Raw genomic sequence first — 26,022 nt, forward strand, 5'->3', positions numbered from 1 at the left:
TTAGGGACGGAGGACTCTGGGCATGTGGCCCAGTGGCTGAGCATCAACCTATGAACCAGGAGGCCATGGTTCAACTCCCATTCAGGGCACATGCCCGGGTTGTGGGCTCCATCCCCAGTAGATGTTGTATAGGAGGCAGCCAATCAATGATCCTCTTTCATTGATGTTTCTATTGCTCTCTCTCTCCCTCTCCCTTCCTCTCTGAAACCAATAAAGAAAATTTTTATTTAAAAAAAAAAGAAAAGTGATCTGATAAGTTAATTCACTTCAAGATCCTAAGAACTGATCACTTTAGCCTTCTGTCTCCTCAGCAGAGACTATGCAGAGAGGACAATTCTTAACAAATGAATCTCTACTGAGTGAATTTTCTGAATTCTGGGAGAACTTTTTACTACCTTAGCACAGAGCCCTAAAGCAACGGGGCCAACAGCGTACATTGCAAGGCTGATTACTGGAGGGCTCGGATCTGCCGCCAGCCCACAACTCTTCAAGGTGGCATTGTGAGTTTGTTCCACCCCTTCTTCTACATTGAACATATCACCCTAGCCGGTTTGACTCAGTGGATAGAGCATCGGCCTGTAGAGCCCGGGTTGCTGCGAGCTTGATGGCATGCAAGACACAGACAATCAATGATTCTCTCTCATCATTTATTTCTCTCTCTCTCTCTCTCTCTCTCTCTACCTCTCCCTTCCTCTCTGAAATCAATAAAAATGTATTTTTAAAATAACAATAAAAATAAATGGAGCATATCAACAATAAAAAGCATACCACCTGCTCGCTCACCCCCACAATTAAGAAAGCTTCTTGCAGCTTGACCTTAGATGAGCATCAAAGTGAAATATTTATGTTCGGAGCTTTGCTCTCCCACCCAGCTGGAAAGAGTTCCATTTCATGCCCCACAACTACCGCCCCGGGCAGAGGCCAACCTCTACCACTGCCGCCTCTCTGCCTCTATAGCCACAACTGCCATGATCTTTCCAAGCAATACATGAACTTTTCATTCAAAACCCCGTTCTGGGTGACTGGCTCACTGGGAAACATTCAGAGGTTGCCAATGACTCACCCAATAAATTTGAGGCCCAGCAATTGACTTGAAGTCAGTGGCGCCTGATAGCTGCTCGGTGGCTGGAGGTGAAAAGAAGCCAAACTCAACGCTGGTTTATAACAGCTAAGTGCTCTTGGTCCATCTCATATGAGCCGTTGGATTGAAAAGCAGTCAATTAGCAGTATTCCTGGCTGCAGCCTGGCTCCAACAGGTCGAAATGAAGGTCAACTGTGAGCAGAGGGAAGGACATTTCACCATCTGAATATAAAAGAGCCCAGCCGGCCCTAGCCAGTTTAGCCCAGTGGATAGAGCATCAGCCTGTGGACTGAAGGGTTCGGCTTCAATTCTGGTCAACGGCATGCACCTAGGTTACAGGAGTGGGGCCCGTGTGGGAGGCAACCAATTGATGTGTCTCTCTCACCTTGATGTTTCTCTCTCTGTCTCCCCCCTCCCTTCCTCTCTCTCTAAAAAAAAAAGCCCAGCGAATCATGTACACATCTTTACCTAGCATATTCTAACATGCTGGAAGACATTAAGACTCACTACAAGACTTCTGCCTTAAAGAAAAGAAAAAAGAAAGGAAAAAAAAGACTTCTGCCTTCAAAATTGTAATAATCTTGTAACATAGAAAATTACACAGAACAACGGGAGACAGTACAACTGAGTAGCCATGTTCCTGGCTGGCATTCATCTGTCTGGAATAACTTTTCCCACCATTTTTGATAGGCCTAAATCCTCCATGTGCTCAAACGCCAGCACCCACAAAGAATCCTTCTCTGGCGACTTACCTTGGTGCCCTTTTCCGCCTGACCCTTCCGAGGACTGACAGGGGCCTCCTGCCCTCTTGCTCTGGGACAGGAGTCAGCTCTACCCTCACCTGGTCCCTCCTGTATGAGATGAAGATGAGACGAGTCAAGGCGGCCTCTGAGGGCGTCTCCAATGGGGTGCGGGCTGAGTAAAGTCCTCTCCCCAGCTCCTTGCTTCTTGAATGCACTGTTATTTTGAGCAGGTGCCCTGTGTGCATCCCCAGGAGAGCAAGGACCTAACAAAATCATCCAGGATCAAAGGCAAGAAGCTTTGCCTGGTGCCGCCAGACCCAGACGACATTGCAAGCCATTAATCCCCACTCCAGAAGGTCAGGATCAGACTGCCCCGTCTGGGCCGCTCAGCCTCGTTTCTATTACTGGGAACAATGTCGAAATCGTGCAGCTCAGAGGTCTGGTAACTGCCACAGACTGTTCCTGGGCTCATTCTTCTCTCCCCGGGTTCCAAGCCTTCTGAGCAAGCAAATGAGGGCTTCCAGCCATACGTGACTGAGTTACCTAGCCAAACCGACCAGAAAAGGGTGGAAGCAAACAAAATCAAAGCTAAAATGTGAATTTAGCTAAAGGAATTGTACATCAGGGATGCACAATTCTTTCCGCCTAAGAAAGCCGAAGGTAGATGTTAAGAAAATTAACTTAGGCGTTTTTCATGCATCATGGGCTCTGTGTTAGCTAAAAGAGGGGTGGCATTGCCCAGCCGGTGTGGCTCAGTGGTCGAGAATCTCTCTCCCTCGCCCTTCCTCTCTGAAATCTATAAAAATATGTTTTTTTAAAAGGAGGATGGCATTGTCTTTAGAGATAGTAAATGCTGAGAGAAGTCAGAACAGCCTGGCGTGGATGAATGACAAAGACGGTGAATCTGGCTGCCTCCGTGTTCAGCCACCTTGCCTTTGAGCACCATGCTGAAACGCAACCCAAGGATAACCATTTCATGTAAAAAAAAAACAAAACAAAAAACGATTACTAAGCATAACCACTGCACCAGTTAAGACCCTTGGTGCAAGCAACCAAAACTACCTCTCTTAAGCAAAATGGGAATCTGTTGGAAGGATACAGGATGACTTGCAGGATGGAATATAGAGTTGAACCACTGCTCCTAGGGAGGGAAAACCAGACCGGCTCTAGGAGTCTGGGAAGCCGGGGCCCCTCTGCTGAGATGAATATGGCACCAAGATTTCCCCACATAGATCACTCCTACTCGGAATTAAGCAGACCAAATCCCCTGAGAGGCAAACACCAGCTGTCAACCAAAGGGCCTCCCGGAGGCCCTGCCCTTCAGTGCCCATCCACGGTACCTCTAAGAACTAAGGAAGAGTGAGAGGATGTGGTTGGGGCCTGCTAGTGCCCAGTGCACCTGGGAACCAGTGTAGCACGTGGGCTGGTGTTCCTGCTCCTCTCGGGAGCTTCCCATCACAAAGCAGCTATCACAGTTGTTGTCTGTCGCGGCTTTCAATTCAACACGCCCATCCCCACTACCCCCCAACCCCACAGTCCTCAGTCCAACCATGACCATGGCCTTCTCCCGGTCAGCTCCACCATTATCACCTTGAGGGCTCAGTGTAGCCACAGAAAGGGAAGTCAGCCATAGGGTCAACAGGGGGAGGAAAGTACAGTAACAGCAGAAGAGGCTGCAATGGGCACCTGTGCCCACAGGACCAGGAACACCATCACTGTCCTTTCTGTTAAGAGTCCTGTATATGCACGTATGTATGGTTTATATAACTACTTACATACATACTTAGGTATATTCATATGTTATCTGTATAGAAATATTTAGTGCTGCCCCCTTCTTCCCCCTTCCTCCTTCTCCTCTCCCCCCCTTTCTTCTCCTCCTCCTTCTTCTCTATCTCTATCTTTCCATCTCACTAGCCTGCCTCTGCCTCTATTTCTTTATAGATCCCAAGTCATTTTATGACTTTTCCTCTACAGTTACATACACAAGCCTTTATATACACAAGCAATCTATCACCATGTCACCACTGTTAGCAACCCCATTCTTACTGTTTCTTTAGGTTGCCCATTGAAAATCTTTATGTAAAACCAATGTTTGTAAATTCTCACGTGTTCCCATTGACTTCCACTCCACCTCAGAGCTATGGTCCAACAGAGGGAAAAACCGCCATATGTAGTAAAAACCACAGTTGGAAACTACTGCATCCTTAAAAGAATATGCTCTCTTTGACTATGATTTATGAGGATACGAATCTCCCACTGGGCATCTGCAAGAAAAGTTGGTCAAGCAGGCAATCAATTAGAAAGAGTGCTTCATGTTAAAGTGTATTTATGTTTTATTAACCACCTTTTTTGATTGATTGGCTTTCGTTTTATTGGGTTTTCTCCGTGACCCAGTGTAAATTGACTACGTAATCATTCACACTCGTAACCATTTGACCAGCTAGTCAGTGCAAACCGCCTGGAAGCCCTCTGGGCAGCGCCTGCTGGGAAACTCTCACTTCTCCACGCCCTCCCCTTGCTCGTGGTCACTGCGCTGACTTGTTCTCCACTCCTCCACCCTTTAACTCCCTGAGTCAGGACTGGCCTTGACCTCCTTCTCAGCCGTAAGTCACATTTACTCCTTGAATTATATCCGCTTCTGCCCTCTTCCTGCCCCAGGTTTCTGCCCAGCACAGGCTCTGTCCCTGTTCGCTCTGAGGTTCATGCATTTATTCGTCAGATGCTCGGAACAGAGTACTCAAATGTTACTCCTTCTTTAAGACCACGTTGGCATGGTGCTAGTAGCTCGTAGCTGCTGATCTTTTTGGTTCTGGCCTTCCTAGACAGGGATGCCCAGTCTCTCTGTTTGTTTTTAGTTCAATATTGAAGGCACATTGGCGCGCCTATCATCTGTGAGGTGCGTTCCTGCCCCAGACTATCAGATGTGCGAGAGCAACACATCCCAGCAATCTGTCCCTGAAATAACCTCAAAACTCAGCTCAAATAGCACCTGCTGAGGCTTCACAACATCCAAAGTCTATATCGTAAGGGATGTGACCCTGTTCCCGACCAAGAAAAGCCAGAGCCTGGAAAACTGTATTAGCAGCACACTCACATCGAAAGTTTTACCAAACAATATTCATCTTTTAAAAAATATATATTTTATTGATATTTTACAGAGAGGAAGGGAGAGGGATAAAGAGTTAGAAACATCAATGAGAGGGAAACATCGACCAGCTGCCCCCTGCACACTCCCCACTGGGGATGTGCCCGCAACCAAGGTACATGCCCTTGACCAGAATCGAACCTGGGACTCTTCAGTCCCCAGGCCGATCCTCTATCCACTGAGCCACACCGGTTAGGGCACAATATTTATCTTTACACGAGGTGTGCCTTGATATGATCTGCTCTATTTCATTTGTAAAAACTGGTTGCCCCCATTAAATTGATTTCACTACTGGGTTGCATCCCATCATTTTTAAAAATACTGCTTCCATCCGTCCTGGCTGAGGAATTAAACTAGATAATGCCCCCATCTGACAGGTGGGAAATTGGGTGGGAAAACACTGAAGACCTGGGCCTGAGTCCCTGCTCTCTGACCGCCCTGCTGACCAGCACAGGACAAATCACTTAGGCTCACTGGGCCTCTCATTGCATCTTATTTCGAGGTGCTGTCTGCTCTATCCTACACACGGGTCTCTTAGAGGGATCTAATGAAATGAACACTGTAAGAACACTTTAAAAATATTCAAGTACCATTCAACTGTAAGAAGGTAGGGTGTCAGTCATGGAGAAGAAGTGAGAGAATGATCTGCTAGTTTCCACATGCTGTTTCCCTACTACTCAGCTGAGTTGCTTGTGGAAGGCTGCCAGGACCTAGCGTTTGAAACCAAGAAGAGGAAGGAAATGAGGAAGACTGATAAAGAGATAAGATAGAGCGCATCCTGGGATAAGCATCATTTTATTGGCCAGCAATTTACAACCAGGGCCAGCAACCTGGAGCCAGTGGCTCAGTGCTATACATCCCAACAGGCGTCAAAAAATTCATACAATACTATATATACATACATATATATATACACATATATATGTATATACACACACATATATATACTGTATGCATTCATACAATACTTTATATATAAATACATATGTACATACAGACTATATATATATGCTGACACACATATATAGTATTATATGCAATACATAACATACATATACTAGTAGCTTATATACTAGAATATACTATATAATATATAGTATATGGTTTAATATTATATATGTGCTAGTATATAGCGTATGCTAGTATATACTACTCATATATAGTATATAGTATATTATATATGCTAGTATATAATGTATGCTAGATATACTATTAATATGTAGTATATAGCATATTATATATATGCTAGTATATGTATATATTACAAACACTGTATATGCTAATATGTGGTATATAGTATAATAATAAATATATGCTAGCGTATAGTATATATGCATTACAAACACTATATATGTAATATACGTTCTAATCCTCAGAGGCTTTGTTGCCAAGTTTCCTCACAGTGCTACTGATGCTAAGCTGATAGAGCCCGCTCCCTCCCGATTCCGGAGCTCTCAAGAGTCTGTCACTTTGTCAGGGTGAGTGTGCCCAGCATACACAGGAGGGGACTTGGCACATGCTCCATAATATTTGATCTGACTCCTGCCATCAATCAAAGAACACTTCTAACTGGGCCAGGTGATTCAGAATCTATAAGCCATTATTAGCCACCGTTGACACAAGCCTGTGAGAAGCGATTCCTATCCCAACAAGACTTCTAGCTGAATTTCCCTTTACTCTGGAGATTTCACTCAAAAGCCTGCCAGGAGCCGGGTATATTCCATAAATGAGGGGAGAGGGGCACGCTCCTCACTGTGCACGCCACCCCATCTAAAAGGGCCAGATCCTCTAGTGTTCCTAAAGGAGTGAAAATCTGGATTTTTACGTGAAATTGCCTGAGTCCTCAATGGTTGCTCTATTTAAAAGAAAAAGACAAACAGATCTAAGAAAACTGCAAATTGTACCTGCGAACATCCATTTAATGGCCTCTACTTTTTTTCAAAAAAGCATAATTAGCCCTAGCTGGTTTAGCTCAGTGGATAGAGCATCGGCCTATGGACTGAAAGGTCCCAAGTTTGATTCCGGTCAAGGGCACACGCTGGATCCCCAGTGTGGGATGTGCAGGAGGCAGCCGATCAATGATTCTCTCTCATCATTGATGATTCTATCCCTCTCTCCCTCTCCCTTCCTCTCTGAAATCAATAAAATATATTTTTTAAAAGCATAATTAATATTCTTCTATTACAATATCTCATTCAAAGGTAAAAATGCACATGAAAAGCCAAATTCATCTGGCATTCTGCTCTAGACTTCCATGCTGTCTTTCCCAGGTCCTCTGAAGAACAGAGCCTGAGGCAAGAATTAAGGGTTTGCACTGTATTTGGGGGACACTGTCCCTGGCTGAGGAAAGAGAAGGGACTGGAGAAAGGAGGGAAGCAGTACGGAGTTCACAACAAGCCACGAAGAGACACACAGGTCAACAGCCAGGTGGATTCGCTCCACACGTGGGGACAAATGGCTGCGAGGAGACACTGGCCCTCGGAGAGCAGTCCATGGGAGAAGGACAGAGCGAGCTTAATCTGCCAACTCCGGGCGGAGAAAGGGTGAGAAAGCGAAGCGGCTGGAGAACAGGAAGGATCTGAGTGGGTGACCTATTGCTTTGGGCCATCAACGCCTCCTCACCTCACGCTAGTCCCGCCCTGGTCAGCTCGCCCCTCCTCCTGTTTCCCGTTAGTCGGTGTCCGCCCCACAGGGTGAACCTCACCTGACCGTGCAGTTGCCAGATCCCATAACCACAGGGGTGCTTCTGTGTGTTCAGGAAGAACTGGAAGCTCCAGGCATGTGGCCAGGCTGCGTGCCAGGGGGGGAGGAGGGCACAGCACTCTCTGAGCAGCGACTGGTTGGCCCAGTGGTGTCTGCAGTATGGTCCAGGATGTGGTTGGTGCCTTAAAAAAAAAAAAAGAGGCCATTGAGGAATCTAGGCTGGTACAGTCTGTGTGGCTGCAGGGACATGTCCAAAGAACAGCTATATGAAGGACTAGTTAGATGAAACATTACAAAAGAAAGGAGGTACACATTCCAGTTGTCAAAAATGAGGGAGGGACACGACTACAGAGCCTGCAGACAGTGAAAGATATTTTGTGGAGCAATTCTTTGCCAACCAATACAACTTAGATGGAACAGGCAGATTCCTTGAAAACACTACTGTCACAACGATCCCTCTGTAAGGTATAAATGTCTAATCGCTATGCTGTACACCTGAAACTAACATAATATTGTGTCAACTTCAGTTAAAATTTCCATTTTTTAAATATTACCAAGCTGACAAAGGCCCAAGGCTATAGAACAAATCTGAAACTTCCATTACAAACTGAGGGGAAAATGCCATAGTTTACACATCTGTACACTTTCTCAAGACCATTCAAGTCAGAACATTCATAAATTTACGAAGCCTCATAATTCAAAGTCAAATAGCAGAGTTCTCTTTAAGCCAGGGTCTTGGCAGAGAGACTCAAATGGAAGCTTACCTTCCAGGCTTAATATAAATACAGAAAGAGGGCTATAAAGCCAGTCAGAGGCATTGGGGGGGAGGGGGCAAATCTGGAGAAGAATCTAAGAATAGTAGCACCGTACCCCACTGCTCCAGAAAGCTTACTCCAGAAAAACACTGCCAGGGCAGATGGGTGCCAGCTATTTTACATCAGATGGCAGACCCAGGCGCCTCCGGGGGTCAGAGACCCACTAAGACAACAGGCAGTGAGACGCCAAGGGCTGACGAGCCCCTTGCAACTCCGTGGCTCCATCTGGTTCTGCAACAGCCTATGTGCTCAGCATCCCCAGATTTTCTGGATTACTCTTTGAAATCTCCCATTGTTTAACTGTTGGCTCAAGTTTAAGGGGGAAAAAACACTGTGTGAGCCAAACGAAACACAACAGCAAGCCAGATACAGCCTGCAATCTGCCAATTGGTGGCCTTGACTTTGTGTTTTGGTCTTAGGAGGTGGGGTGCAAAGAGAGCAGGCTGTGAGGTGTGTGTGTGTTTTGTTTGTCTGTTTGGTTGGTTTTTGGGGTGTTTTGTGTTTTTTTTGGCTTTTTCCTATTTTTGAAAGGTCAAGCTCTGGTTTCTTTTTCATGACCTCTGGGGTATGGGGACTTCAAAACAAAGAGAAACAGTCACCGTCGGACATTCTGGCTCTTTCTCCATCCTGCCCCAGGATCCAGCAGATAAGAAGCTAAATCCTAAGATCTGAAGAGGTTGGGTTTCTTCTCTCCCCTTCAGGCTGCTGCCAACTCACTGTCCTGCCTTTGGGTTTGAGACACGCTGGTGACTTTGTTTACTGCTGTTTCCACATGGCTGAGCTGCATGGGGTGCGGGGAGCGGGAGGGAGCACGGAGGTTTCATTTCACTGTGAGAAGATGTTATTCTGTGTCAGGAAACAAGATGAAAAGCAAAAGTGCCTCGAGATTCCTGGAAAGAAAGCAGATTCATTGCGGCCGCTGAGCCCGGGCAGCGGTGTGCGGGGCAGCGGGCAGTGGCTGCATCCCCCCACCTGCAGAGAGGGGCGAGCACTCAGAAACTCAAGGGGCTGCGAACACTGACAGAACGCAGAAGGATGCTGGCTAATGTCCTCACAGCCTCTCTCCAGTGCACTCTGATCAGCTCGGCCAAGGTCCCCGTGGACCCAGCCCCACTTCCTAAGGAGCTGTGCGGAGCACGTTAGGCCCCAATTGTCTATCTCCCTTGTGGGCCTCCATCAAGGCCACTCAAGCCACAATTTCCAGGAAGCGTGCAGCAAGTGTCTCTTCACAGTGGCTCACACAGAGAGCAGAGGGTTTCCAAGGCGTCCTGCTGCACTCTGGGACTCCCGGGCCAGCTTCCTCTCCCCCAGACCCACGGAGGGAGAAGCTGAATAGGCTCTAGGGCAGTGATGGCGAACCTATGACACGCGTGTCAGAGGTGACACGTGAACTCATTTTTTTGGTTGATTTTTCTTTGTTAAGTGGCATTTAAATCTATAAAATAAATATCAAAAATATAAGTCTTTGTTTTACCATGGTTGCAAAGATCAAAAAATTTCTATCTGTGACACGGCACCAGAGTTAAGTTAGGGTTTTTCAAAATGCTGAGAGGCCGAGCTCAAAAAGTTCGCCATCACTGCTCTAGGGCTTTAACAAACCCCAACCACGCTGACCTTGGGAGAAAGGAGAAGGGCATGGCCTCCCAGGAAAGGCCAGCAGGGAGCTGAGGGATTTCTTTCAGGGACTCGGGGACGTGGAGAAAGGAAAGAAAAAAGATCCCCGTCTACAACGCCTGCCCAATCACCTGGGAGCCAACTGTCCTCAAAATTAGGAAGCCTTTATTCCTGAGATGATGTTCCCTAGAAAAATAAGACAGACTCTTCAGAGCCACCTTAATGCTCCAGGAAAGGAAGAATTCAAAGAGCAAACAAGCAAAGACGTATTCCTACTCTTCTAAAGGTCTTGCCAAATTCTGAAAGAAGTTCTGCCAGAGATCAGTGTTTATAATGGGAAAAGTATGAAAGTCATGGCAAGTGACCATACCAACCATTTAGTGTCTGGTGAGGTTCTAAGGTGTCTGCGCCCTTGGTATCCCTGCAGCAATTCTGCGGTAGGTACTTCCACAGCTCCCAATTTGCTAATGAGGAAACTGGAGCACAGAGAGGTTGAGAGACTTGCCCACAGTCACACAGCTAGTAAGCGGCAGAGGTGAGATTTGAACCTAGACCATCCAAGTCTATATGCACTGCTGCCTCTTGCAATCTGATGCTATAAGTAGTAACAGAGACACAAAGAACATGTTCTAATTGACAAAGTATTCTCAATTTTTTATTTATTCCAAAAATATTTTTGTTTAGCACTCACCAAACACAGGTCCCAGAGGTAGAATGTTGAGCAAGTGGCACCCAGGACCTGACCTCACAGTTCTCCTCTCCAGCAGCGGACAGACCAAGTCAATGCTCCTAAAATTAAATCGTTAAGGGCAGTGGTAAGTGCCACAAACAAATAAACACAGGGTCATCACTCTTTGAAATAAATATTCTTTTCCTCCTTTTACAAATAAGGAAACTTAGATTTCAGAGTGAAATGCAATATGGCAAAAAGAACCCACAGAATTCCTAATTTTACTTATTTTTGAGCAGCTACTCAATACAGTCGTATCATTTGACATTCAAAAGCTACTGAAGGGTATATGGAAAAAGCCTCCTTTACCCCCTCAACCCCAGCCTCCCAGCTCCATTCTCCAATGCAACTGATGTTGAGTCTCCTATTGTCTGGGTCTCCTGCTGGAGACACTCCTAAGTCACCCAATACACACACACTGTCTTTCTCTACACAAGTTACAGCACAATGAACACATTGTCTGCTCCTTGGGTTTTTGTCTCTAACAAATCAATACACACTGAGCTTCCTCATTTTCTCCAGGCTGCATGGCATCTCATGGCACGGATGTATAACGCTAACTCCTGTTTTAGCCAGTCTCCTACTGATGGTCACTTAGGCGAGTTCCAAACTAGCACAGTGATGCAGGGACCCGCTAAATGGACAAGCCATTTTCCACACATGTGAGTGTGTCTGTGTGATAACCTCCTAGAAGTGGGATTACTGGGTACATGGCCTTGCGCATTTGGAATTTTGATAGATAATAACCGTGTTGTCCACCACTGGGATGTCCCCAGTTGGCACTCACCCAGCAGTGTGTGGGCGTGCCTGTTTGACCAAACCCCAAACACAGTGAAAACACAATGCTTGGAGAATCGAAGGACCCCGAGGCCCCCTCCAACCCTCATCCATTGTGGGCCAACTGCAGGCCTCTCACCCTGTGAGCCCCATGCACCTCCTGGGAAAACGGGGCTTAGTAGTGCTCCCCCCACGTGTGTTCCTGAAGCATCAGGCCCACAGCCCTTTGGGGTCGAGGTGGGAGGTACTAGAGCTCCCCAGGAGAGCAGCTCACAAGAGATGTCCCCCAGGCCAACACCACCTGCACAGAGCCGGGGCTGCTGGAGGCGAAGACCAACAGTAGTTAACATATAAATGCGAGAGGTCGTCAGAAGGCTGATGGACTTTGGTATTCAGCAAGAGCTGATGATCAGCATCATATTACCTGCTGCTGGCAAAACGGTTGAAGGCAATCCCCTAACCTGATCATCCTTTTATTGTTTACCAAACCTTACCATTGAAATGACTGTTTGCTTTGCTAACGGGCAAATGTGTATACTAGGAAATAAAAAGCTATGGGTCCAGAGATTTGGGGAGCCATTCCACTAGAGAAGGGCCTCCGCCTGGTTTCCCCGATGCCTTCCAAATTTACATTTCTTGTCTAGGGTATCCATTTGCGTGTGGCCCCTTCTCCAGACTCTGAATCCTTGCTGCAAAAGGTTGCAGCAAGGGGCCACACAGGATACCTCAAAGCAGACACCAGTAAAATGGCTCAGGTTCTGCCGCCAGACAGGCCATGCGCAAGCTGTGTGACCTTGGGCAAGCTGCTTACCCTCTCCCAGGGAACGCCGAGAAGTCCAGTTCTTAAAGCATCACTGCTCCCGCTCCCAGACTGCATCCTGGTGGGCAGATGGAATGTGCAAGATCCATAGTGTTGCGTTCCTGCTCATTTCTGCAAGAAATTTAAAAAACACCAATGCCACAGCCAGGGGATGGTGGCACTAGAGACAAATTAAGGAAGATACTAGTACAGAATCTCAGTTGAGAGCTGGTGGCTGGAAATGCGTTGAGTCTGTAAGACAAACTTTAACACCGAGGCAGAATATAAGACAGGAGTGAGAGGGAAAGAATAATGCGAATGATGTGGGGGCTACTATCCATGGCCAGGGGTCCTCAAACTATGGCCCGCGGGCCACATGCGGCCTGCCAAAAACATTTCTTTTTTTTACTTCAAAATAAGATATGTGCAGTGTGCATAGGAATTTGTTCATAGTTTTTTTTAAAACTATAGTCCAGCCCTCCAACGGTCTGAGGGACAGTGAACTGGCCCCCTGTTTAAAAAGTTTGAGGACCCCTGATCCATGCCTTGCCCATACCTGTGGCCCGCGCTCTGGCTAACGGCCAACCGCCAGTGTCATCTGTACCCGAGGGCTCTCTTAAAGCTGCAGAAGATCTGCAGGCAGTGGAGGAATCAGCGCCCACCAGCTCTCAACCAACCAGCGCCCTCACCCTTCAGGTGGGATCATTCTCTATCCCAGCCCACATCTCCCACAAGATGGAGCCCCAGCTGCCCAGGGTGGGAGCTGGCTTTGCAACACTGCTTCCTGGCTGCCTGCCTGCCCGTGTCTCGTTTCCCCCAGCCCTTTACTGGGTCTCAGGATTTGCTTCTGGGGTAACCTGTGTGTGCCAGGCACCGAGCTAGAGGCTTCACACACACGGTGCAGATCTGGCATAGCATCTATCAAGTAAGGCCTGCCCACGCACACAGGGAATGGCCACGCCTGTTTCAGCACCAAGGCCCACGATGACCAAGGGAGAGTGAGCCAACTCTGAGGCCAAGCCAGGTGAACAGAGTGGGACTGAGCAGGTCTTTTTCAGGTCACGCTTTCTCCGACACAGAAACAAGGCCAACGGAGGGAGAATCAGGTTTCCAAGCCTCAAGTACAGGCCCATTGTGAGGGGCTATGTGCCCTTAAGAGGACACAGTCCCTGGAGAAATCGTGTGCCCGTAGTAGATGGGGTTTAGTCAGCTCCCCTTTTTTTTTATTTTAATTTTATTTTTTTAAGTGTCCTTTTTTTTATTTTGTTGATTTTTTACAGAGAGGAAGGGAGAGAGATAGAGAGTTAGAAACATCGATCAGCTGCCTCCTGCACACCTCCTATTGGGGATGTGCCCACAACCAAGGTATATGCCCTTGACCAGAATCGAACCCGGGACCTTTCAGTCTGCAGGTCAACGCTCCATCCACTGAGCCAAACCAGTTAAGGCCTTTTTTTATTTTCATCTTTATTGTTGAAAGTATTACATATGTCCCCCTTTTCCCCTCATTGACCTCTTCTAAGCCCGCCCTTCTCCCCACCCTAGGCCTTTAGTCTGCTCCACTTTTGCAAATCTACCAGAGTTGGCCTGAATTCACCACCACAGGTTTGAGAGTCCTCTTCACCTCTCTCAGGAAAGGCAGAAGTGAGCCCTTGGTGAGTGTGGGAGCTGGATCTGTAGCGTTGAGAGCACAAAGGCACGGAAAATCGCTGCCTAAGCCACGAGCTCCGATTGCTGCTGTCCTTCTGGGCAGGAGGAAACCAGGCCATGTGCTGTGGCTTCTTGCAACACAAGCCCCATTCCTTAATGAGGCTGATTTAATTTAGGGCAGTGGGAAGCTTCTGGGTTATTAGGCCGAAAATGAAGGCTTGTATTTCATTTAACTGCCCCACTTAACGGAAGACACTTTGCTTTTGTAAATTAAGGAATGATTTCTAAGTGTTAGAGGCCGCTGGGTGACCTTGAGGAAAGCCTCAAACGTGCTGAGGTTTGGGTGCCCACTCTGTAAACCTAACAGATTTGGGCTAACAACCCCAAAGCCTTTATCTGGCTTAGCAATCTACAGTTTTGTTCACCTCACTCCCTTCCTTCCACAGGGGTTCCTTCAAAACCCATCTCCCAGATGTATTAAGTGGAAAAGCAAGCTATAAAACAATGTCCTATATAATAAAGAACTAATATGCTAATTAGACCGAACAGCCGAAAGCGTCCGGATGACATTCCGGACGACCTTCCGGACGAAGCTGGGGCTGCGAGGGCCGAGCCCCTGGCATGAATTTTGTGCATCAGGCCTCTAGTTATAAAATATTATCTTGTTTTAAAAACAAGGTGGGCATAAGAATGTGTCTCTGAATTTTATATGCACGAGAGACTGTGGAAGTGGGTATATTAAGTTCTTAGCCGTGGGAGGAGGGGACAGGTACTGGTAGGTGGGGTAACTTTTTGTTGCGTATTTACCCATACAGTGACTGTGTTATCTACTCCAATAATTAAACCAAAAGAAAATGAAACAAATCCACATCTTAGTTGTATCTTTCTCTCTAACCTTCAGGGTGTTCAGGTACTGTTGGGGACCACACATGTGCCTACTGGGAATCCCCCCCAAGTTCCCCATAGAGCAGTGGTTCTCAACCTTCTGGCCCTTTAAGTACAGTTCCTCATGTTGTGTCCCAACCATAAAATTATTTTCGTGGCTACTTCATCACTGTCATGTTGCTACTGTGATGAATCGTCATGTAAATGTCTGATAGGCAGGATGGTCTTAGGCGACCCCCTGTGAAAGGGTCGTTCGACCGCCAAAGGGGTCGCGACCCACAGGTTGAGAACCGCTGCTATAGATGATCTCATCTACAAACAAGGAAGTTCAAAAAAGACAGCACAGTCTTCCCCGTGCATCCAAGAGAAAACAATCACCTCTACCAGCTCCGTGGGCTAAGGCGCGGTGCCTGCATCATCCAAGGTCTCTGGCTGAGTTAACACCAATCATCACTTCGGGAGGAAGCTTGTGGGCACCGCGGAGAGGCAGCCCGGCATCCTGAAGGCTTTACAACTCATGCTCGTAAAACGTGATAGGAAAATTCATCTCGGAGGTTTACGGCCCACAAAATCCTCGATGTCTCTTTTATGGCTGCTTTTAAAGTTCTCTGCTGAGCGGTGAGTGGCTGACCTGTGCAAAAGCGGGGCTGAGCGTCTTCCTGAATGGAGAGAAGAGGGGACGCTGCCTCCCCAGAAGGGGTCTCCCAGGCCCCACTCCTCAGTCCCTCCGAATGGTTGAGGGACCTTCTGCTGCAGCTCTCATCCCCCGTGAAGAATTTCTTAGCAGCATCACTTCTGGCAGCTCGTGGTGCCATGTGAGACAGCATTCTCAGCCCTGGTAGCTGCCCTTCCTTCTGGGCCAGCCTGGCCCTTCCTCTCTGCGCTCCTGCCCCATCAGCCGGCCTTCCCCAGCTCAAGCCTCCTCGGTGAGCCGGCCTGTTTCCGCTGCTCTCGGAATGCCCTGCGCAGATACAATCTCTTCCTTGAGGGACTGTTCCTGCACAGTAAACACATCTCGTGGCAAAGATCCAAAAGCAATCATCCTGCAACATTACCACCGGATCCTTGAAAGGAAAACGCCCATGTTCTGCCCTGACCTCTCTCTCCTCCCAAACTTCCTGGCTTCTCGGTGAACCTATAGCACTACAGCAAAATACTTCTTGCTCTTCCAAATTGCAAAGGATGAACGCATTTATTTGTTTAGTTATTTTTATTGTATTTGTTGTTGACAGTATTACAGATGCCCCTTATGCCCGCCTCCGTCCAGCCCCAAGGATGAGCACATTTAATGAAGTTCAAGATGACCCACTTCCTCCAAGCATTGCTCCATGTTTTCAGGAACAATGACAGGACACTTTGCCTCGTTAGGAAGCCCACTGGCTTCGACGTTTCAAAGAGGGGCTGAGCCCTGGCTGGGTAGCTCAGCTGGTTGGAGCACTGTCCTGATGCACCAAGGTTGCGGGTTTGACCCTGGTCAGGAGACATACAAGAATCAACCAATGAGTGCATAAGTGAGTGGAACAACAAGTCAATCTCTCTCCCTCTCTCTCTCTCTCTAAAAATCAATAAATAAAAGCCTTTTAAAAAATAAAAATTAAGAAGAAGCTGAGCTGGGCAGGTGGGACAGTCTGGGTGTCATCCATGTGTCCTGATTAGGGTCCCTAATGGGCAGGAACCCTGGCATGGCTGTCAGCCTCTGGGAGAATGAATGTGGGCCAAGAGCCTTGAATGGCTCCCAAGGACCCAGGGTGATGCTGGTGACACTGGTCTGTTGCGACTGACACTTGGGGAACTGACCGGCCTAGTGAACCCCTGTGACAGTCTTAGACTCCAGCCCTGAGAAGGATCCTAGAAACCACTTTGGGAAGGGCTCAAAGTGGGCTGCTCTTTACTCAAGATGTGGGGACAGGATGTCTGCCATGTGGGTAGAAGAGGGTGTTGAGGAAGGGGACTGAATCCCTCTGTGGCCACATCAACTTAAGAGCCTCCCTGGTTAACTGCTCTAAGCATTGGGCTTCTCTTTACGTGGCTACTGGTGTTGAGCACACGCCGGACCCCTAGCCCCTAACCACCAGGCCATGCAGCACAAGCTGTCAACAGAATCCTCTACGGCTTAAAAAATAAGTAAAAACCAATTGCTCAAGGAAACATAGATCAAAACCACAGTAAGGGACCACGCAGCTATTTTTTAAAAAGAAAACAAAGTGCTGCGACGATGTGGAGAAAGTGGGACCCCCCTGCACGGCTTCAGAGAAGGTAAAAGGCCACTCAGATCTTTCTCCTGCCTAGAAGCAAATCCATCTCCACTTTGGCTCTCTGGCGCCATCTCGTGTTATTTTTCAAGCAGCCACAAGTGTTTTGGGGAGGGGGGGGATGTTGATTTTTGCCTCTGATAACATTTTTTTAAGAACTTTTTTTTTTTAAGAGAGAGAGGGGAAAGGAGACAGAGAGAGCGTGTTCGAGAGAGACATCAACTTCCTGTTCCACTGATTCATGCATTAATTGGTCGATTCTTGCATGTGCCCTGACCAGGTATCGAACCCGCAACCCTGGTGCTTTGGGAATGGCACTCCAACCAACTGAGCTACTCGGCCAGTGCCTGATAACATTATTTTTTAAAGGACAAAACAGTTTTCAAAGTTTTATTGTAGAAGAATTTCTACGAAACTCTATACTGATATATTAATATATTGATAATAATATTTTTGAAAAGCAACCTAACCCATTGTTCTGGCAGCAAGCGCCCTAGGCTTTTTCCTGAATACATTCATAAATATTGCAAAAATAACCCTAAGTGTAGAAGTTGGTTTTACTCACCTTGCCTTTAGCGTTGCCTTTGACAGCATAACTATCTGTGAGATAAATAAAGAAAAATGCTTCTTGTGTTTAAAGTTTTATCAGACCTAGAAGAGGAGCAGTGGAAGTAAAACACATTATAAACCAGTCCTTACCGGCTGTCTTAGCACACAGCAAGTGGGCGCCACATAAACCGCTGCAAGTAGAATTGTCTTGTTAATATGAATGCAAATGTAGTCCAGCGACAGCCCATGTTGCTAACGACTGAATCTGTGCCTATGGATCTACTACTGGTCTATGGAGTGGGTTATGCTGCTGAAGCCCAAACTGCTATCTCAAAGGGGAAGAAGAAGGAATACAGTACACGTAACTGTGAAGAGCAATCTATCCTTTGGTTAATCTAGTGAATCTAGTATCAGGATTTTAAGCACCAGCACCTCAGAAGTTTTCATCAAACCTTTCTTTCTTTCTTTCTTTCTTTTTTATCCAAACCTTTCTTGTTCGTGTGGTCACAAATCTTTCTTCACTCCACACAAAAATAAATAGAAGGTGCTTCTGGGAAATTATAGCTCAGGTTATGCATGTATTGAAAGGGCTCTACTCACAGGAGGCCTTGAGCTGCAGGGAGACTTGCAGGACTCACAGACGAACTGTTCTAGAAACCCAGTCCCTTTTCCACTGACCGAGTCCACACAGAGCCTGCGTGAGTACAAACAAAACAGAAATAACAGGACCCTGGGGAAGGCAAGGAGACCGGGGCCTTTCACATCTGCAGCCGATCTCTAGCCAAAGGATTAATTTATAAAAGCCAGTCCCTACAACCTGAAGTAGAGAAAGTTGCAGAAGGAAAACATAACACTTCCCTAATGAGAAGCAAAGCAGGTGGAGGCCTCATTTAAAAACATTTTTTTTCTTTTCTTTGAATACGTATCGCATTTCCCCAAAATACATGTGGTGTCGTTTCTGAAGTAAAGGTCAGATAGCCCAGAGTTGAAAGCCTGCCCATGTCACTGCTTGTGTAGTCTGTGCAGCTTCAGCAGCAGCTGGGATCCTCACTGAGGTTACTAATACCTACCTCTGGGGATTGAAATGAGGACACGTGATGCACCCCAGGATAGAGCCTGGCCCAATCAGGTGGTCAGTAAATGGCGGGTGCCATCTTCATGACAATGATGACAATGACAATCCTACTGTTACACTCCTCCTAAACCACTATCCTCCCAGACACAAATCTGCCCCCTCTTCTAACTGGCAGTCACATTCACCAATAGCAACAGCTAACATCCATGAGCACTTACTATGTGCCGAGTATGTACATTAAATTATCTTACTTAAGTCACTTTACACTGTGAATTAAGTAAGGTAATTTCCTTACCTTTACAGGTAAGGAAACAGGCTCAGAGACATTGGGGAATGTACTAGTCAGGGGAAGTTAACTGCTATCACAAACAACACTAAAACCTCAGTGACTCAACATGGTAAAGACCTACCTGTCTTCCATGTCCTGTTGTCAGAGGGCATGAGAGAAAGGACTCAGTCCAGCAATCGTTCAGGGACCCAGGCTCCTTTCACAGGGATCGCCTAAGACCATCGGAAAACACATATATAATTACATATTGTTTTGTGATCAATCACTATGCTTTAATTATGTTCAATTTGTAACAATGAAATTGGGGGTCACCACAACAGGAGGAACTGTATTAAAGGGTCGCGGCATTAGGAAGGTTGAGAACCACTGGGTTAGGGGGCGCATTGGATGTGAACTTGAAGATCGGTCATCTGGTCATAAATTCACAAATGGGGAAGTGACCGAAGAGATCGGGAGACCAGCTTCCCCTTACAGGCAAGATGACCATGGCCTGCACAGGTCTGACGCGCTGGCGATGGAATGGAAGTGCATCGAGCCATGTCATCCAAGAGTTCTCAACACACCGCTGAGTGTCTACATGTCTCTCCCTACATCACTGAAGGATTCGAGAGGACACTACCAGCCACAGCACAGAACAGGAGAATTCCTTTCAAGGATGCCTCCTCCAGGGGCTCCCTGCAGTGGAACCAAAGGCCCACTGACGAGCAATAAACTCAGTATTGCAAATGCGTTCCCAAGCCTGGCTGTTTGACTATGAGTGCATGAAACCCAGAGTGTACAGAATAAACATGGTTCCCTATTGTATATTTTTTAATGAAAACATATAGGTAATGAATTCAATTTCACGATAGGTTAGTTATTTGGGGTTAAGCCCAAGTATTGATAGGTTTTATATGAGGAGGTACTGCCCCAATCCTAAGATGGGATGGCAAAAATGAACAATCACTTTCTTAGGTTTCACATTCTTACTCTCTAGTAAATATAGCTTGTGAATCTTTATTTTTGAAGCTCTAAAATAACTATATTATCAAGGAAGAGGTTAGCAGTGTCCCAAATTGAAGAAAATATGTAACAGTGTGGCTTCTGTGGCTGAAGGTGATAAGGCCAGAGACCAGCCTATTCAATGTCCTCCTCCTTCCTTTCAGATTTCCTGGGATTCTCAGGGGACTCAAGGCTCCGATGCCATGTGCGAAATTAACCTACAGTTCCAAGATCCAACACTAGAGGGCCCAAGACTGAGCCTTGGCTGAATGCTAGATTCATTTTTCCTTTTGTGCCCAGCATGACAAAGGTCCCTGTTGCAAACGACTTTTTTAACGAGCCCATTTTCAGATCAAATGTTTAACTCTTTTGAAAATGTAGGCCTCCATTGAAGCAAAAGCTGCAATGTGTCCTGGAAAATTACACAATTTAGGAACACCATACTTCAGTCAGGTCAGGCTTTTGCAAACCTCACACCAGAAAACAGCTAAAGAGTCGATAAGAAGGCCATACATTTGGGCCTTAATGAGACACGAAAGCAGAAGTATGCTTACAAAGCAATAAGAAACATAATAAAATAATTATATTACATCTTTAAACATAATGAAACCATCTCATTAAGCCTAAATTAATTTAAAGGTCAACAATGCATAATTTACATAGGCTCATAAAACTGCATTATGTAAATGATAATTAAATCAATTCCCCTTCTCTCTCTCTTTTTTTTTTAACTCTACCTATTAACTCTATAAACACTAGAACACTGGTGTATCTTATGGCATAGTAACAAGTTGAAAAGATACCATGTTCTCCTGAGGCTGTATCTCTGATAAAAATAACCCAAACCCCACAGACACCTAATTCGCCAACATTTTATCAAACCCCACAGTGCTGTGTCCCAGGAAATCAGCCCTGCAAGGGAGGAACGATGGAAAAGACTCTACAGGAGGGACAAGAAAGAGCCCAAGAGAAATACGCCAGTTTCTGAGTTTGGCTGGGAACTGCCCTGGACATATATTTTCAGTACTAGGGAGCTGAGCCATATGAGTCCTGGGGAGAAAGAGACCCTGATTCATTAAGCATCATCTATATTTGTTGAATATAGATGTGAACAAAACACATAAAAACGCCTGTCTTCACCCCAGCCGGTTTGGCTCAGTGGATAGAGCGTCGGCCTGCGGACTGAAGGGTCCCAGGTTCGATTCCGGTCAGGGCATGTACCTGGGTTGCGGGCACATCCCCAGTGGGGGATGTGCTGGAGGCGGCTGATCGATGTTTCTCATTGATGTTTCTGACTATCTCTCTCCCTTCCTCTCTGTAAAAAATCAATAAAATATATATTTTAAAAAAGACTATTTAAAAAAAAAAAACGAAAAAAAAGGGCACATGCCTGGGTTGTGGGCTCAGTCCCCAAGAGGGGGCTTGCAGGAAGCAGCCAGTCAATGATTCTCTCTCATCACTGATGTTTCTCTCTCTCCCTGCCTCTCTGAAATTAAAAAATATATTTTTAAAAAATGCCTGTCTTCATGAAACTTACTTCCCTTACTTCTGATTACATAAAATAAACATTGTTTCCTATTGTATATTTTTTAATAAAAATATATAGACATTCAATTCAATTTCACCGTAATTTAGTTATTTCGGACTAGCCCAAGTATTGATATGTTTTATATGAGGAAATAGTGCCCAAATCCTAAAACCTGATGGCGTAAATGAACAGTCACTTTCTTAGGTTTCATATGCCTACTCTCTAGTGCGAGGGAAGACAGTCAATTAACAATTTGGTGGTGAGCAGGAAGGAGATCAAGTCCATCCGCAGAGATGGAAAAAGACTGGAAGAGGAGGGAGGGGTGTATTAGTAAGAATTTATAATTTTAAATAGGCTGGGGAAGCTTACTCCAGGCAGAGAGAATAGAAAGGTGAAAGGCCCTGAGACAAATGCAAATAATAGGAACAGGATCAGTGTGACGAGAACACAGTGATTAAAATGGAACATAGCCATAACCAGTTTGGCTCAGTGGATAGAGCATCGGCCTGCGGACTGAAAGGGCCCGGGTTCGATTCCAGTCAAGGGCATGTACCGTGGTTCCAGGCACATCCCCAGTAGGAGGTGTGCAGGAGGCAGCTGATTGACGTTTCTCTCTCATCGATTTTTCTAACTCTCTATCTCTCGCCCTTCCTCTCTGTAAAAAATTAATAAAATATATTTTTAAAAAATAAAATGGAACATAACTAGAAACCAAGTCAGAGGGAAAAGGTAGAATAGGGGTGGGCACACTGGTGGACAACAGAGCGGACTGCAAGGATCTAGTTTTCATTCTGAGGGAGATGGGTTGGCAGTGGCTTGTAAGGAAATAGCATCATCAGACTTAATATTCTAATAGGCTTGCTCCAGCTAAGAAAAAACACCAACAACCCAATTGAAAAATAGGCAAAGCGTATAAATAGCTAGCTCACTACAATTAAATACGTACAAGAAAAATGCAGTTTGAACCCCACTGAGATGCCATTTCTCACCTACCAGATTGGCAAAAACCCAAAAGCTTGATAAAACACTCTTTGTTGGTTTGTGGGAAAATGGCCTCACATACTTGCTGGGGGCATGGGAATCAATAGGAGATCTTTGAATGGCAATTTCAAATGACAAGTCCACATGCCCAGCAATTCTACATCTACAAACTGTCCCACCGATAACTCACACGTGCAAAATGGCACTAATGTAAGGCTAGTCGACGCCACAGTTGTGACAGCAAAGTCCTGAAGACAGCTCTAAAGGCCGTCAATACGGAATGGCTGAACACAATGGCACATCCGTAAAATGGAATGCCTTGCACTTTAAAAAGACTGAGGAAGTGTTTTATGGGTTGACATAAGATAATTTCAAGATATATTAAGGAAAAGTGAAGGATGCATAACAATGTGTATGATGTATTTTTGTGTGCACATCATATATTCTTTTGTGTAAAAACAAATTAAAGGAGTCCTGGACAGTGTGGCTAAATGGTTAGAGTGTCAGCTTGTGGACTGAAGAGTGTCTGGTTTGGTTCCCGATCAAGGGCATGTACCTGGGTTGCAGGTTCATTCCTTGGCCCCAATCAGGGGGGAGAGAGAGATGGGGGGGGATGGGGGAGAGGGAGAGAGAGAGAGAGAATAAGTGGGGGCAAGGATAGGAAGGAGAACTTCCTCATAGAGCTTTTGCATTTTTCAGGCTTGAACCTTATATTTCTATTACTTATTTTTAAATTTTAACAAATAATTTTTTTTTAAAGAAAGGCCTTTTAGAGGAAGGGTTACTTTAGGACTCTCGGGCTCCCAGGTGACAACTGTAATGAGATGTAGACTCTTCATGAACCCATCGGGGCTAAAAAAAAAAAAAAAAAGGAATGTCAGAGATTCCCATGGGCGCCAGGAGATTGTTTCATTCAGACCCACTCATACAGGTCCCACTGCCTCTCCCCATTATGCTCCAGAGGCTCATTCAGAGCGAAGACTCAAGCGCCACCGACATCTGGTAACATAGGTAACCGTGGGCAACCGGGCTTCTCACATGGTTGTCATAGCAACCGTGATGTTCCTACAGTTGGGTTTTCATCCTGAAGTAATTATCAGGCCTTGGGGTGGGCTCCTCCGCATTTGCAGTTACTTACATCGGTGACAATTATGAATGAGCCTAAATTAGATGCAATTTCAACTGAACTGTTAAAGAGGCTGTGAACTGAGTCAGATTTACATATCCTTCCATCAAGACTGGCAAATCTTTTGAGCTGTATGCCTGGTGCAATTCCGGGACGGGGTGACACCTGCACTGCAGCCATCAAAAGCCCCTGGACGGCCAACAACCTGCCATGTTTCACCCCACGATGGGCAGTCCCTTCTCCACCCACCCTACATCCCGTTCCCACTACAAGTCGTAGAGGCAGACCGCAAAGGCTCTTGGTTTCAACCAGGAGGTCCTTGGATAAGGTCGTTTCATTCAGCATCATTTCGTGGTATCATTGATGAGATGCTGTAAGAACTTAACTCTTGTTTATAGCAATTAGCCTGTGGGAATATTGATTTCACTATTGTACATTATTTTTCTTGAAGCCACAGAAGCTATAGACAATGTTAAGTAAGGACTTACATATATATAGCAAAACTTTCTCTTTTATCAACCCTTATAAAACCCACAGTCCTGCCTTAACCAGTTTGGCTCAGTGGATAGAGCATCGGCCTGCAGACTCAAGGGTCCCAGGTTCGATTCCGGTCAACAGCATGTACCTTGGTTGCCGGCACATCCCCAGTGGGGGGGTGTGCAGGAGGCAGCTGATCAGTGTTTCTCTCTCAGCAATGTTTCTAACTCTATCCCTCTCCCTTCCCCTCTGCAAAAAAATCAATAAAATATATTTTTAAAACCCCACAGTCCTATACAATTAGTCCCCCATTTACACTGGAGAAACCTCAAGCTGCCCAGAGTCCGTCTACTGGGAAGTGATGGCGCCAGGACTCATAACCACGTCTCAGAGCTGCTCCCACTTCTGCCACCTCACTCAAGGGCAAAGGGTGAACGTGTTTTGTTTTTTGGAAAGTGACAATGAGTTTCATGGAGTCCATATGCTTTACCGCCAGGACATTAGAAAGAACGTATGGGACTTGGGCTTGTGTTGGGCGCTTTTAGGGAGAATTCAAGGAAGCAGGGCTTTGCTCTGGATTCGATGCTGTCGGGAAGCCCGCACGTGAACGGGCTCTGAGAAGCACAGTGTATAATGTCCAGGCTTTGTCCTGAAACTCGTGTGAGTGGGGCTTTTTCAGGTCACGCTGAGTACTGCATCGATCTGATAACTCTAACTGTGGGTGAGATTCAGTTATTTAAAAAAGTCCCCGGGGTGGCCAAAGAATCAGACCCTTGGTTAATGTTTACTGAGAGTCAAGAGAATTAACCAACTGCATTTAACTTAATTTAATTTAATTTAACTTAATTTAATTTAATTTAGGTCTTCAAGTGCAGTGAGAGAGCTCACTAAGGACCCTCACGGAGAATGGGCCCAGGGGTGTAATAGCATCAGTCACCACTAGATGGCGACCACGGTGCTAGGTAATTGGCTATTAAGGCGGGTCCTCGGAACTGAGCACTGTTTCTGTTACTCGGTATTGACTCAGGCATTCATTCCACAAATATTTACTCAATGCCTGCTATGTGCCTGGCACCACAGTTAGGACACAAGGACCAGCAAAGGAAGAGACGGTTCCTTTCCGTGGACCTTACGGGCCAGGAGCTGAAATGGACAAAGAACCATGCCCATAAAAGACCATGCCTTGAGTAACTTCTGGGGGAGTGCAAAAATGAAGGAGCCACGGGGCAAGAAGAACGGGAGCTGGGAGGTGATGGGTGGGAAAGAACAGCTCGGGCAAAGGGAAGAGCCTGTCGGAGGCTCCCAGGCCAGTGGGAGGCCAGTGTCTGGAGCCCAAAGAGTAGGGAACAGTGGCCTCAGGAGCCATGTTCATGGGCGATTTGGGCGAAAGCGCAGCAGGAGGTCGCTGAGGGCTTCTAACCCCTCCAGGAGAGAGCTGGTGGCTAGATTTGATTTGCATTTGATAAGGTCAGCTTTGCATTTTGACAGGGAGCCAAGTGGAGGCAGGGAGAGCAGTTAGGGAACTACCGCTGGATCAAGGGAGGGAGAGTGTGTCTTGGGTCAGGGCAGGGGCAATGGAGATGAAGGGGAAAGACTAAGCAGCAGGGGAAAGTACCGGAACTCACGGGGCGGGGGGGACAGGAAAGGGGAATGCCCGAGCTGGCTCCCCAGTGTCTGCTCAGACAGAACAGCAGATGGGGGGGACACTGAAGGGGTGCCGGGACCTTTCATGGTGAATGGGTAGCTGAGCCAGCCCAGCTCACTTTGAAGGGTTTTGAGATATCCAGGTGGAAATGCCCAGAAGGCCGAGTGCACAAATTTT

General features: G+C 46.3%; 1 long non-coding RNA gene across 1 annotated transcript in view; it reads right to left on the minus strand.

Annotated features, from left to right (window-relative positions):
- LOC102762000 overlaps positions 1-19,315 on the minus strand; it is a 29,167-nt gene extending 9,852 nt beyond the window's left edge. The window contains exons 1-7 of the long non-coding RNA XR_001515198.1: positions 19,229-19,315; positions 18,344-18,437; positions 12,420-12,539; positions 10,793-10,890; positions 9,087-9,333; positions 7,674-7,854; positions 1,064-1,273 (exon numbers count right to left, since the gene is read on the minus strand). This is a non-coding gene — a long non-coding RNA (uncharacterized LOC102762000). The remainder of the gene's footprint in view (positions 1-1,063; positions 1,274-7,673; positions 7,855-9,086; positions 9,334-10,792; positions 10,891-12,419; positions 12,540-18,343; positions 18,438-19,228) is intronic.
- Positions 19,316-26,022: the final 6,707 nt, after the last annotated feature.

The sequence above is a fragment of the Myotis davidii genome, unplaced genomic scaffold (genome assembly GCF_000327345.1).
Source record: "Myotis davidii unplaced genomic scaffold, ASM32734v1 scaffold164, whole genome shotgun sequence".
In the NCBI taxonomy this organism is placed as follows: Eukaryota; Metazoa; Chordata; class Mammalia; order Chiroptera; family Vespertilionidae; genus Myotis; species Myotis davidii.